The following is a 13290-nucleotide window of genomic DNA, read 5'->3' as shown; positions in this document are numbered from 1 at the left end:
AATATCTTCAAAAAACATCCCCTAAACAATCATTCTGTAGCTAAATGATGACAATCACAATCTTCAAGGCCAACTTTTGCTTTAGCTCCTGTAAATCCATGAATTTTCCTGAACACATTGGATGGTGGCCACTGTAACTTCTCAAAACTTTTAGCCTACAAACTAATTTCTCACCTGGTGGTCTCCAGTGATTTAAAACACAACCTATTTATGTTTAGTCTCATATGCTTAAGACCTGAAATGATAAACTATTCAAATCCTGAGTTCAATTTAATATTATTGCTGAAAACTGCTTCCATCCTTTAAAATGGAAAAAAAATAGACTCTAATTCTGTAAGTGTCCTAAACAAGAGACAGAACTGTGCTGGAAAAAAAAAAAGAGAGGCAAAAATCCTTGGCCAAGCACAAATCAGAGCCTGCAGGGCTCATGTTGGACTCGCTGTCCCTGACAATGATGCTTCCCTACTTTTCTCTGTGGAAAAGGGAGGACTGAGAGTATTCTAATCCTTTCCCTTGTGATCCCAGGGCACACTGGAGGAGATTACCCCAACCCTTGAAAGCACAGTGTTTTCCTTGCACTGAAATGCGTTCCCTAAACCCTTCCACATAAAAATCCATTCTATTTTAGCAGGGTTCAGGACCACCTTAGATCATTCCTTTCGTGGAGCAAAGTCAGCTGCTTCAAACTGATGCCTTGGGTTTGAACTTTCATATTTTTCAAGTCCTGCACTACCCAGTGTGTAACTCTGAAGCTTCTTGTACCCCCTTAATTTCTGCTCTCTTGTGCCAAGCAGACATAACAAAGCCTCTCTGGGTCTGCTCTCCAAGGACACCCAGACCATCCTAGGCCCAAAAGTATAAACTAAAGAGCTTTTAAAGGGGGGCCAAGCTTGGGGAAATTACATCATTAACTGAAGCTTTGGTTGGAGAATTAACCCTGCTATGCAAATGAACCAAACCGATAAAAAGGTGAGGAACTCGTGACCTGTTGTCCATCTTGGGGTCCATTTTGAGAACAGCCTCTGCCCCCCAGGGGTACCTTTGAAGGCCTTTCAAATAAATACCTCCCTTTATTCCCTTACTCCTGTCTAGTCTCTGTTTCTAGGAGGCCTCTTAAGGATGAAAACAGCTGATGCTTTGCTCTGACTCGCAGGTGAGAGAGGGATAAACAAGCATTTCCCCTCCATTCTTACAGCAAGGACCAGGGGTTGTCTGTGAACAGTGGATCTACTGCTCAGCCCAATGTATTTGCATAAATAACACGTAAAAAATGACTGTTTATCCTTTTGCCTTCTCCCCTCCTGGAGTCACAGAACCAAACTGCATTTTAATGCGTGCCCGAATTTGGAAAAAAAAAAAAAAAATTATGGAGCAGTCAGAGTTCTTATTTTGAGTAGATGGAGAAACACTTGTGAATCTTGCATAGGTATTAATAAATAATAATATTCAATGAGCTGTACCCTGATTTCTTGTCTAATGTTCTGTTTGTTGTGCTGTACCTGCTGCTTTAAATCATGCAGGATGTTCCTCCAGCTCCTGAAACACCCACAAGAGGCTTTTGCTGGGTCATGAGTTTAGGAATGTGCTTTTTTTTGCCCAAAACATCTGGTTTACATGCTCACCTTCACCCCAGGTGAGAAATGGCAGGAGGAAAACATCATTATCTTTGGAGCTATGCTTGGTTATTTGCACAGGAGCTGTGCCCTTATTGAAAAACATGGATATTGCCAACTGCAGGGAGCTGGGAGCACTGGGATGACACGCTCTCAGCAAAGGAAAAAGTGTTTGTGGCAATAAAAATGGGAAGATTGGATTCTAGCTGCTTGCCTCTGTGCAGCAGGGAGATGAGGGATGGAGTGGAAAGGGCGAGGCTGGTGCAGAGGAATAATCCGAGGGGTTTATTCGAGCAGAGGATGTAAAAGCGGAATTTGAATGGGCTCACAGAAATCAGGATTTCTGCTGCAGAAACTTGTGGAAAATGTGGTGGTTCAGCCCAGGTGCTTGCAGAAATATCAAATGCAGCACTTTGTTGGTGAAGGAGAGGGTGGATGGGGCCTTCTTGGGGGTGACACTGGCAGAGAGGTGAAGCTGCTGCACCCATGGCGGGAGCTCGAGGTGCCACGGCCAAGGCAAGGGAATCACTTGTAGGTCAGTGATTATGGTCTGAGTGAGGCCAATAGTTTGGAGCTCTGAGAAACTTGCATTAAAATGAATAAATCTTTCTTTTCAGGACAGTTATTGCATGCATTTTTCTCTCTCTGGAGCCATTTTTCAGTAAGAGGCAAGAAATTACTGTGCTGTGACAAAACAAGAGCTGCCATATGTCAAACAAGGTCCTTTGGTTTCCTGTTCTGTTTGTAGGTTTATGTTTTGAGGTTGCTGTGACCCCCACATACACCAAAAAAAGATTCCTTGGAAGTTTCTCTTCCCTGCATTTGTTGCATCAGCCACGATCCCGAACTTCCCCATATTTTGTGTTCCTTTGTTCCATATGCCTTTGTTCTGCTCAGTCCTGGCCACAAGGCCTCTGTCCCACAAGACCTGGCTCTGGGAATAACTGGATATCCATGAAAACCTCTTTCATCTTGACTTGGGAAGAAAAGAATGGAGGGGAGAGGGTTGGGGCAGGAGGAAGCTTGGATTGCAAGCAAAGGTAAGGGTTTAATTCCTAGTGGCTGAAAGAATTAATTGTGTTTATCTTTACCATCAGCTCTTCAAATTTCATTTTGGATCAAGTAAAATAACCCAGCTTAGTAGTTGATATTATCTTTTAAATTGTATTTCTTGATGTCCTTGTATTTATTCATTTCATGTAATTTCAGGACACAACATAGTAATGGAAAAAGTGCTCTTACTGGCAGCTTTTATTGAACTTAATGTCTCTGTACTAAATTCAATTTAGGATTTACTCCACTTTGAGCATTTTGCACCCAGAATCTCATCTCTTAGAAAGGGTCTCATTTTGGTAATACAAGTATTTCCCTTGTTAACTCCAGCCCATGGTTTTTATGTTTTGATGGGATAAATCAGTCTAAAGGCCAAAAATGCTGCTTTCAGCTTCCATTCCAGTTCCTGCCTAAGGAGGAAATTCACAGCTGCACAAAATGTAAACCAAAAATGCAATAGAAAAGGTTTTAATTCCCAGGAGCTGGAAGAAATGTGGCAGGGCAGCCTCAGGCCTGATTTTCACGTGTCTCAGCTGAAGGGCACAAGGCAATCTGGAGCAAACCCGAAGCAGGGGTAACTCAGGGAATGAGCACTTGGATCCTTTCTATTCCAAAATGCCCAGGGTGTAACATTCAAACTACTTTTTTATTCAAAATTGTTTGTGGCAGTCTCTAATTGATGGAGACAAGGAATGGGAGGAAAGGTGATCACCCTGCTTGGTTCAAACAGGAGGTTTTCCTGAAATTCCCATTTATTAAATGGACACAAACAAAGGATATATTGAAATTTACAGTGGATCCCTTGCTGGTGCCATAGAATATTTCCTTCATTTCTGCACCTGTGCTTTTAATTCCCACTGTACCTTTCAGGAGTTTAAGAGGACAATTCATCTCCAAAATTTAGGGGAAAAATTAGAAGAGAATAAACCATGAGAAGTTCATAATTTAGCAAAGATGAAAACATCAGGTGTAGAAAAACTAAATCCAAATTATCCCTCTCTGCCCCCTCAAAATATCCCTTATTTTCCAACAGACAAAAACCAGACTAGGAAAACCTTGTTTGCCTTGGGAATAATTTCAGTATTAATGAGAGTGTAATTGTACCTTTTAAATAATTTTTATTCCATGGTCGGAAAAGTCTTTTGAGTGTGAATTTTCTCCCAGTTGCAGCCTTTACATCAGTAGGATCTTTTATAGGATTTCTCTCAGCCCTCAGCTGGGATGAATGAGTCAATGTGTTTGCAGTTGGATGGGCGTGGGCTGGCAGACCTGCAGGAAATGGGATGTGAAACATCCACATGAAGAAACAGGGCTGGGAAACGACTGCAAAACTCAACAGTTGCTCCTCTCAGACCAAAACACGGATTCCACACTAAACTTTGAAATATCACAGCTGCCACAAGCTGTGGAAACAACAATTCCCACGTGGAGAGGTTTAGATTGAATATCAGGAAAAAATTCCTGCATTGAAAGGGCTCTTGAGCCCTGGCACAGCTGCCCAGGGCAGGGAAGGATTCCCCATCCCTGGAGGGATTTAAAAACCATGGAGATGTGGCACTTGGGGACATGGGGTGGGGGTGGCCTTGGCAGTGCTGGTTCACTTGATGGTCCTAGGGGGCTTTTCCAACCCTAATGATTCCCATTCCATGATGTAAAATGGCCCTGGACAGATTCCAGCCACGGGTAAAATCTCTTTTTGACAGTTGTGAGGATATAAAACAGGAACAGAAATTTAAGCCCTTTAATAAAATGCTTTCTAAAGGACCTTTTGGATGTTTCATCCCCAGTTTGGGCCCAGTGAGGCTTTGGGAGGTGGGAGCAGAAACAGAAGCAAACAGAATTATTTTGAACAATTGGTTCACATGGAAATGATGAACAGCTCTGGGAATAATTTCTTCCTGAAACAAATCAGTGCAGAGTGTGACTACAGAACACAGCAAAGGTTGCTGCCTTTCCTTGGTCATTTGTTTAGTTTGGTTTATTTTTCCAGAAATTTCTATCCATTCATTTGAGGACAAAACTCTACCCCTGGGAACTTCAGGTACAATACCCAAAAAAATTAATTTTTAAATGGGAAATAATAAGAGTAATGCATCATTACTGACTACCCCTGTGCAAATTTATAGCAGCTTCATTTGGAGCCATTAATAAACAGGCTAAATATTAACATGAATTCTCCTGGAATATTGGATATTATATTATTGAGTTATTAATGCATTATATTATTGAGTTGTATTCTGTACACACAGTGTGCTAAATGTGGTATTTAATTGTAAATTACTGCCTCATTGCTCCGAATTTTTAAAATCCAATCAATATTTCCCAGTTTTAGTGGTTTGTATCTCCTACTTTGGGGTTTTCACCGCCTATTTTTGAAAACTTTCTTTTTTAGAACCCTGTTGTTCGCTGCTTTGCTCTAAATCGGGATTTTGATGAAACATGTAAGAACTAAAAATGGGAGGGTAAGAGTTTAATGCTTCTTGAAATGCTGTGTAATGCTTGGAAGAATCCCATCACTTATACCAGGAGCCTTCATGCATGATTCCAGAATGGCTTTTTATATGGGAAAAGTAAGGAATTGAATAGCTGCTTCATTCCAGGCAAATTGGCTTTTTGTGGAATGACAAACTGATTACCTCTGACTGCTAAGAGCAGGATTTTAACATGCTGAACAAATTTGCTTTTAATATTTCCCTATTTATATCAATGTATATCACCTTAAACCTCGGGATTTCCATTCAGGATTACGTTAATGGGAAAGTTCAGCTTCACAGGCAACAGGATGGAAAAATTCATCCGGTTTCAGCCTTTGGTTCAATTTAGGAAAGTGTAAAACTCATAAAACTGGATCACAGAATGAGCACCTGGAATATGAGCTGCAGATTTGATCCTCATGGGCTTGGAAAACAGGAAATTTAGTGTCGGGAGATATTGAATTCTGAACTTAAAAATTGATTCTGGATCTGCTTAGGAGGGTCTAAAATTCAATAAATCACCTGAAGGCCGGGGCTTTCAGCAGCTCTGCTGTCATTGTGAGGTGACCCCTGCTCAGGTGGGGGTGCAGGAGGGGCTTGTGGTCCTGGAGCAGTTCTCAGCTCTTGTAGGAGCTCCCAAACCACACAGCAGCTCCATGCCTTTCATCCTCTCTTTCATTCCAGCAGGGAACGAAGTGTGTGGAGAGGGAGTTGAGGTGATTAGATGGGAAGTGGTGAGATGGGATCCGCTGCAAGATTGATCCCAGCCCAACACACACGATCTCATGGAATGGTGTGGGTTGGAGGGACCTTAAAATCATCCAGTCCTACCCCCTACCAAGGACAGGGACACCTCCCACTGTCCCAGGCTGCTCCAAGCCTCATCCAACCTGGCCCTGGGCACTGCCAGGGATCCAGGGGCAGCCCCAGCTGCTCTGGGCACCCCGTGCCAGGGCCTCCCCACCCTCCCAGGGAACAATTCCTTCCCAATATCCCATCAACCCTGCCTTCTTTTGGTTAGAAGCCTGGGAAGTTGACACTGTTGACCCTTAGATCCCATCCAAAGAATATTCTGAGGAATGAAGAATATTGGGAGAGCAGGAGGAGGAAGAACAGTTTGTGGCGCTCAGACCTCGATAATCTTCTTTTTTTCCTTCTTCCTTAAGTGATTACAGAGCTGAGGTCGCTGGAGGAGCAGAAAGGAATAAAGAAGAAGGGGGAAAGGAGATGGTTGTAGTCATAAAAGTTGCAGGAGAAGCATGACTTGTTTTATTGATGTGAAATTCCCTGGATGCCCGAGTGACTTCACTTAGGAGAAATCTCAGCAATGTTTCAGGAGGGGATATTCTAAATGAAATGTTTTATCTGCAAAGTGCTAAAATAGATTTTCTCTCAGGTGAGCTCTTTAACTTTGAGCTTTCTGGCTTTGGGAAATTATGTTTGAAGCTCCTGTTGTCTGCACCGCCTCTATGGGAGGTTGCTTCTTAAAAACGGGGCATTATGAGGGAAAGAAATACTTTTCTTGGTTTTCCATTTTGCAGGATAGGTTGTTCCTGCTGTTCTGCCACTTCAGGATCTCTTCCCTCAGGAGCACAGACATGGAAAAATGCACTGACACAGCTCTGCAAGGAGACCTGACTGCTGTTGCCAAGGTGTCGGTGTTGTGAGACTTTATTGGAAATCTGGGAAAATTCATGTCATCCCTGACAAAGATCTGTCCCCAGGGGGTACAAGCCAACTCTGAGACAGAGAGGGAAAACAGAGCACCCCAAAGATGTCCAGAACATCTCCTCAGTGATTTCCTGCATTTCTCCAAGCACCAGCAGGTTTTAGGATGCACTTTAACACGCTTTTATCCTCCAGAAAAACTGAGCTCTTCCCCCCCGCCAAGGTAAGCTCTGAGAAGTCTCCTTGTTTTGATTTCCTGTACATGATAAATATCCCTGTATTCTAACGAGAACCCTTGCTCAGAAATGGATAAATGGATAAATGTGGTGGTACAGTGGCACTTAGAGAGGATCCTTCTCTTTTAAGAAGCCTCGATTCCCTTTCTGAAGACACTGGGACACCACGAGGGTAAAGCTGCCTTTAAAGAAATCTCTCTTTTCAGGGTTCCCACCAATGGGAGCCCTGTGCTGCTGAAAGGTGGCAATTAATCCTTAAACAAAGATTTATTTCTTGTCAGAGGTTCCTGCTGGCCCAGTCACACCAGAGCCATTTCCAGCTGGGAAAATCTGACTTTATTCTGTGATTGTCTCCCTGTCTCTCATAAACATTATCTCCCAAACAGGACTTTCTCTTTCCTTTTGCCATTATGGCAGCTCGAGGAGGTGTTTTTCATTTCATAACCACATCCCTGAGGACACAGAGCCAACAGCGAGCCTGAATTCCCTAAAGCAATTTCCTTTGATATCCATACCCTCTTCTCCTTCCATTGGTGCAATCTAAAGCTGGGGATGGATAAAAGCTGCTGTGCTGCAAGTTCATCTCCTGCCAGGGCAGGAGTTGTTCTCCGTAGTTTATTTCTGCTGTTTTGACCAATTTGTTATTTCAAAGTTTATTGTATCTCTCTTTCAGGAAACAGAAGTTTCTCCTGTTATTCAGCCTAAATTTCTGTTGTCCTTATTTCATTTTTTTTCCTCTCCTCCCATTTCTATTTTCTTGCAGCTCGAAAGTAGAGAGCGACACACCTTTAATACTCACAGGGAAGAAACTTTCTGGGAAAATAACAAATTGGGGAAGCCTCATGTAAATTTTCACTCCTAAATCTTTAGACAAGATAAACCTGGGTATGAAACATAAAGATTACTGGAGAAAAGAGCAGGCTGAGGCTCCTGGTGTCCCTGAAATTGCTGTAAGACAGTCTCTGGCTGAGGAATGGGAGAGAAATTAATCTGACAACTGTTGGCTTCTCCGTGGGTTTTGGAGGGCTCTTTTTTCGGTTGTGACAAACATTTGCTGTCACTGTAGTTGCAGTAAGTTCCATGAGATGATGTAAAATCCAGAAGTGGAGAAGCGTTTTGGGCAATTCTGCTGGCTCCTTTCAATGTCACTCACAGGGCTGGCAGATGTCAAACCCACAGAGACGGGTCCTGGCCATGCTGAGAGGGATCAACACGGATCTTTCTGGAACAGGGAGTTGTAGGAAAGGCCCCTGGCCACGAGCCTTCAGCTGAGTGGCTTTGGGAAGGAGCAGAGCTGCCTCAGGCAGGTGATGGATGTGGGATGCCACCAGGACTGCGGAAATGTGGCTGCTCTGCAAGGCAGGAACAGATTAATAAACACTGAGAGAGGGAGGGGGAAGAAATCAGAGCATAAAGGAAATTTCTCAGTGTCTCTTGCAGTCCTCTGGCTCCAGGTTAGCTCTGCTTGGCCTACCCCTTTTCCCTTTTCCCAGTCTATTCATAGCCTGTATTTAACACTCGCGTTTGCTTTAAAAACCCCAAGTACATCAAGGCTAAATAGAAGCGTCTCTGCAGTGCTTTGTTGTCTCTTACAAAGGCTGCAGCTGAGAGTCCTCCCTCCCTGGCACCTCCAGACACTAATTACAGATGTCAAACGAGGTGTGGACTGCCACCACCAACATCACAGGGGAGTTTGCTTTGATGTCTCACACCTTCCCTCCGCTGACTGAAGTCGCTGCCAGAGGTGCAAGACATCCTAATACGTCCCTCTCTTGCTGCCTGTTTATTTCTGGAAAGCTTTCCAATTAAAATACGGGAGTGAACCAGGGCGCTGGTGATACCCTCCTTGCTTTTGATGTGCTGCTTTTATAAAGTTTTTATGGTTGATGAGCCATTGCTGTTCCAGTTCACCTCTGACGTGAGGTCAGATGCACACACAGCCTTTACTTCAAGGCACTTGGCAATCTTAGTTCAATAACAGCTCTGATAAACCCTTTTATTCTCGTGGAAGACAAAACCTTGATGCTTAAGGTAAACTTCGTCATTTTTTTCACTAATTAAATAAATATCATTTTCTATAAAACTTCTGCAATGATCTCCCTGAAAGGAGATCGTGGTGAGGAGGGGCTCAGCCTCTTCTCCCAGTAAACCAGTGACTGGACAATGGGAAATGGCCTCAAGCTGTAGCAGGGGAAGTTCAGGCTGGATATTAGGAAGATTTTTTTCACTGGAAGGGTGGTTAAGCTTTGGACCAGGCTGCCCAGGAAAGCAGTGGAGTCCCCATCCCTGGAAATGTTCAAGTGAGTAGAGGTGGCAGTTTGCAGTCTGGTTTAGGGCAGGGTGGTGATTGGTCAAAGGTTAGACTGGAGGTCTTGGAGGTCTTTTCTGACTTTAATTTCATTTAATTCTGTGATTCTGTGACTTGTTTCTTTTGAGAACTAACCATCCTGGTGTTCAGAGCACATTGAAATTCCCTCTCCCTCTGCTTTTTCCTTCCCTACATTTCTTCCCCCTGCTCTCTCTCTAATGCGTGATCAGCACCCCATTTCCATGGAGACTTTCTCATCCACCTGTTTGTGGGGATTAAAGGTCAGCGAGTCCAGGAACCCTGAGATTCCATCTCATACATTCCTCCAGGAGGGACCTTTCATTGAACCCCTCTACACCTCTCTGCTCTTCTGTGAAATCATAAATAATAACACGATGCTCATATACGAAATATTTCTGCTTTGAATTTAACCTGCAGCAGGGATGTAAAACATCCTCCTGTGTCTGGAGAAAACTGTGTCCTGATGAAGCCTTGGGGCCATCCATGTGGGATTTGTTTATGGGAGACTCAGTGCAAACCTTGAGGAAATGTGTCTTGTAGTAAACAGGTTTCAAAGAGACAAAGCTGCCACAACTTCAGCTTTGAGCAGTGAACACTGTAAATATAAATGGCCATTATAAAATGCAGTAATTGTGATTTCCAGGAGTTTAACTTTCCTATTTTATCCTGCTGTTTATACCCAACCAAGAGCTGGAGCAGAATAAAAATACATGGATCCACTAATACACTGTGTAATTCAAATTGTCCTTAAATAGCTTTCTAAATTCTATTTCGTTTTGTTATTTTTGGATTTATTGCTGCTTTAGTTCATAAAGCTGCTGGATCCCAAAATCTGAATTACTGTCCCTCTCTTTTTTTTTTACTACAATAAGTTGTATACAAGTATTCTTGATTATTTTCCTTTAGTTCCTCATGAAATAATAAAGTAACAGCTTTTTATGCTCTATTTAAATTTTGAGTGCCAGCCAAGCTCCGTCTCTCCCTGTTTTAGCATCCATTTAAAGTGAATTTTCTAATCAGCTCTGCCCTGCACATCATAAAGCCTCCCCTCGCTATCTGTGCTGATAACTCCAGAGATTTCCAGGCTGGGAAATTGTTGGTCGTGCTTCTCTGCCTCTGCTTCCCCCAAGAATCCAGCCCTTAGGAAATTCATATTCCCTGATCCTGAGATTATACAGATTCCAGGAGCAGATGGTTCCGTGGAATTTCCAAGGTCGGCATTCAAGGAGGTTGGAAAACTTTCACTGAATATTTACACGCTCCACAACCTCAGTAACTTCTCTTTCTGATAAATTTATTTGGTTGATCTTAAGCTCGTTTTCTTTCTGAATGCTCTCCTACTTTCCAATAAAAGCCCTAAAAGGACAAGATTTAGTTTTAAGTCCTAATATTAGTTCAAAACAAGACTGCTGTTGGTTTAAAGGGACCTTTCACCCTTCTTGGGGCTCCTCATGATGCCAGTGTTTGTTCTTCTGGCAGCATTCAACCCAAACTTGCTGTGTAGTACCTCCAGTTCTGCTCATACGAGGTAAAAATAGAGCAGAGTGACTCTGGACATCAAATTATGGCTGTGATGATTCAAAGGATGGGGAGAAAATTGCAGAACTCAAAGTAACCCCATCCAAAACCTCTACACGATGGGAAAAAATGTGTTCCCCCTCAGCCATCTTCTCTCCTGACAAATGTCTGAGAAATTAAAAGCAAACAAATAGATGGAAAACTAAAATGCCCCCTCACACATGCTATTTTTTGGTTATATTCCCTCACCAGCAATGGGCTGATGTTGCAAATGAAAAACTTGGATTATTGCTGTGAAAATAATCTCTGCAGAGGAGACATCAAGCTCCATTCAGCTCCGAGGAACGGTGCTTAACTGGGGCTGTAAAATGAAAAGGCAGCAGCAGGAGAATGCAGCGCTGGGAGCCGGGTTATTATGCTCAGATTTGAACATTATCAAGGCGTGAGACGCAAAATGTGATTTCTAAACATCTCCACAAGCCTGTGCTCTTAAAATGGATTCATTTTAGGAGACACTCCAATGTCTGTATCCCCACAACGACTCACTAACCCTCTTATTATGCTTAAAGGTTGTTATTAAGAGTTTCATTCATAACACTTTTATTTCCCCTGTATTTTCTGAGATGCTTCTATGCTAAGAATTATCTCACTTTTAACATCGTAGTTGATATTTATGTTTTGTCTTTTTCTCCAATCTTTGTCTTTTAAAGAACAGCTCAAAATTTTGTCACTTGGCAGATGCAATAAAGCTGAATAGATATGAAAATGCTCCTCCTGATCTTTTTTTCCAGCAGTGCTTGTAGCAATCTTCCTTTTCAAGGTCAGTTCCCTCCTTATTTAGACCCAAACTTTGCGAAGCTGCTCTCAACAGCCCGCCATGTGAGATTTTGGTTGCTTTTCTTTGTTCCAGGATGGTTTTGCCTGGGTTTATCCACCTGAGGATAGGAAATCTATTCTAAGGCACAGCAAGGACAAAATCTCTGCCTCGTGCTGCAGGGAGAGGGTTAAAATGCTTCCAGTCAGGGAGTTTTGCTGTAACTCCGAAATGTTCGCTGCCTTCTCCGACCCTTTCTCTTGCTTGAGTTGGTTTCATCCTTTCCCTTTTGTCTGTTTTTGTTTGAAGGGAAGGTCAGGGAGCCGCTGGTGTCCCAGCAGAGCAGGAGGGAGCTGCCGCGAGAGCGTGGCCAGAGCGACGGAGGCCGCCTGAAAGGGAACTTCTGACGGGAACAAAGGAAGCTGGAAGGACCCAGAGGTTTAAGCCACAACCCTTTGGAAACAAGAGGTCAGATCAAGGTTTCAAATTGTGTATAGTTTTCTCCTGGCTTTGATGGAAAGTTCTTTTCGAGCCCAGCTGGAAGAAAGGGCTCGGAGTGAGGGGAGGGTTTGCAGCAGCAGCACTGATTTTTCTGCCTTCTCATCAGGATTGCACACTCTGCAATATCCCCGGTCTTTTACTTGGCTGCTCAGAAGTCTGTGGAGAGGAGAGTAAATTATCCCCTTCAATGACAAATTGACTGTGTGACTAAAGTGCACACAGAGAAAATTAATTATAGCAACTTCACCTCAAAGATTTCCTCCTTCCTTCCTCCTCCAGCCTGGGAAAGGCTGAGGTGGAGCTGCCTGGGACAGCTCAGAGCACGGTTGGTTCTCACTCTGTGGAGCTCCACACAGTGCTTTGAGCACAGAAAATGTGGAGAGGTGAGGCTTTCTTTGAGCTGGGCACCTGAGGGGACTCCACAACACGCAGGGAAGCAGCAGCACTCGGAACCTTTATAAGCAATACCATGGATCTGGAGAAACACGTCAAATAGTCCCTCTTTTCATTTAAAGATTCAAATCATAGAATGATGGAATGGTTTGGGTTGGAACGGATATTAAAGGTCTCATCCCACCCCCTGCCATGGACAGGGACACCTTCCACCATCCCAGGGTGCTCCAAGCCCCTCCAACCTGGCCTTGGACTCTTCTGGGGATGGGCACCCTGTGCCAGTCCCTCCCATCCTCCCAGGGAACAATTCCTTCCCAATATCTCATCTAACCCTGCTCTCTTTCGGTTTGAAGCAATTCTCACTTATCCTGTCATGTAAAAAAAAAAAAAAAAAAAAAAAAAAAAATCTATGGACCATTTGAAATTTCCATTTCTTTACCTTTTCTGCTTTATTTTTTTTGGCAGTATGGCTGCAGAAGGGTGATACTCTGACATTCTGCAAAGGACAGCAATTGGATTTTTTGCTGCTTCCAAATTGATTTGGGTTTCAAACATGACTCAACAGACATACAAATCTTACTTAAACTTGTCAGATCCAGAATAAAATGTATCAGTTGATACGGAGTGACATTTTTAACTGAGATGTTTGATTTGCAAAAATGTTCTCAATTCCAGCTTTTTTTTCCCTCAT

The 13290-nt window shown here is 43.1% G+C and overlaps 1 long non-coding RNA gene across 1 annotated transcript in view; it reads left to right on the top strand.

The window, feature by feature from the left end:
* The first annotated feature begins 6690 nt into the window (after window positions 1-6690).
* LOC125331051 overlaps window positions 6691-13290 on the top strand; it is a 59995-nt gene continuing 53395 nt past the window's right edge. The window contains exons 1-2 of the long non-coding RNA XR_007205840.1: window positions 6691-7031; window positions 12015-12173. This is a non-coding gene — a long non-coding RNA (uncharacterized LOC125331051). The remainder of the gene's footprint in view (window positions 7032-12014; window positions 12174-13290) is intronic.

The sequence above is a fragment of the Corvus hawaiiensis genome, chromosome 10, assembly GCF_020740725.1.
Source record: "Corvus hawaiiensis isolate bCorHaw1 chromosome 10, bCorHaw1.pri.cur, whole genome shotgun sequence".
In the NCBI taxonomy this organism is placed as follows: domain Eukaryota; kingdom Metazoa; phylum Chordata; class Aves; order Passeriformes; family Corvidae; genus Corvus; species Corvus hawaiiensis.
This window is presented reverse-complemented; position numbering and strand designations above follow the sequence as displayed.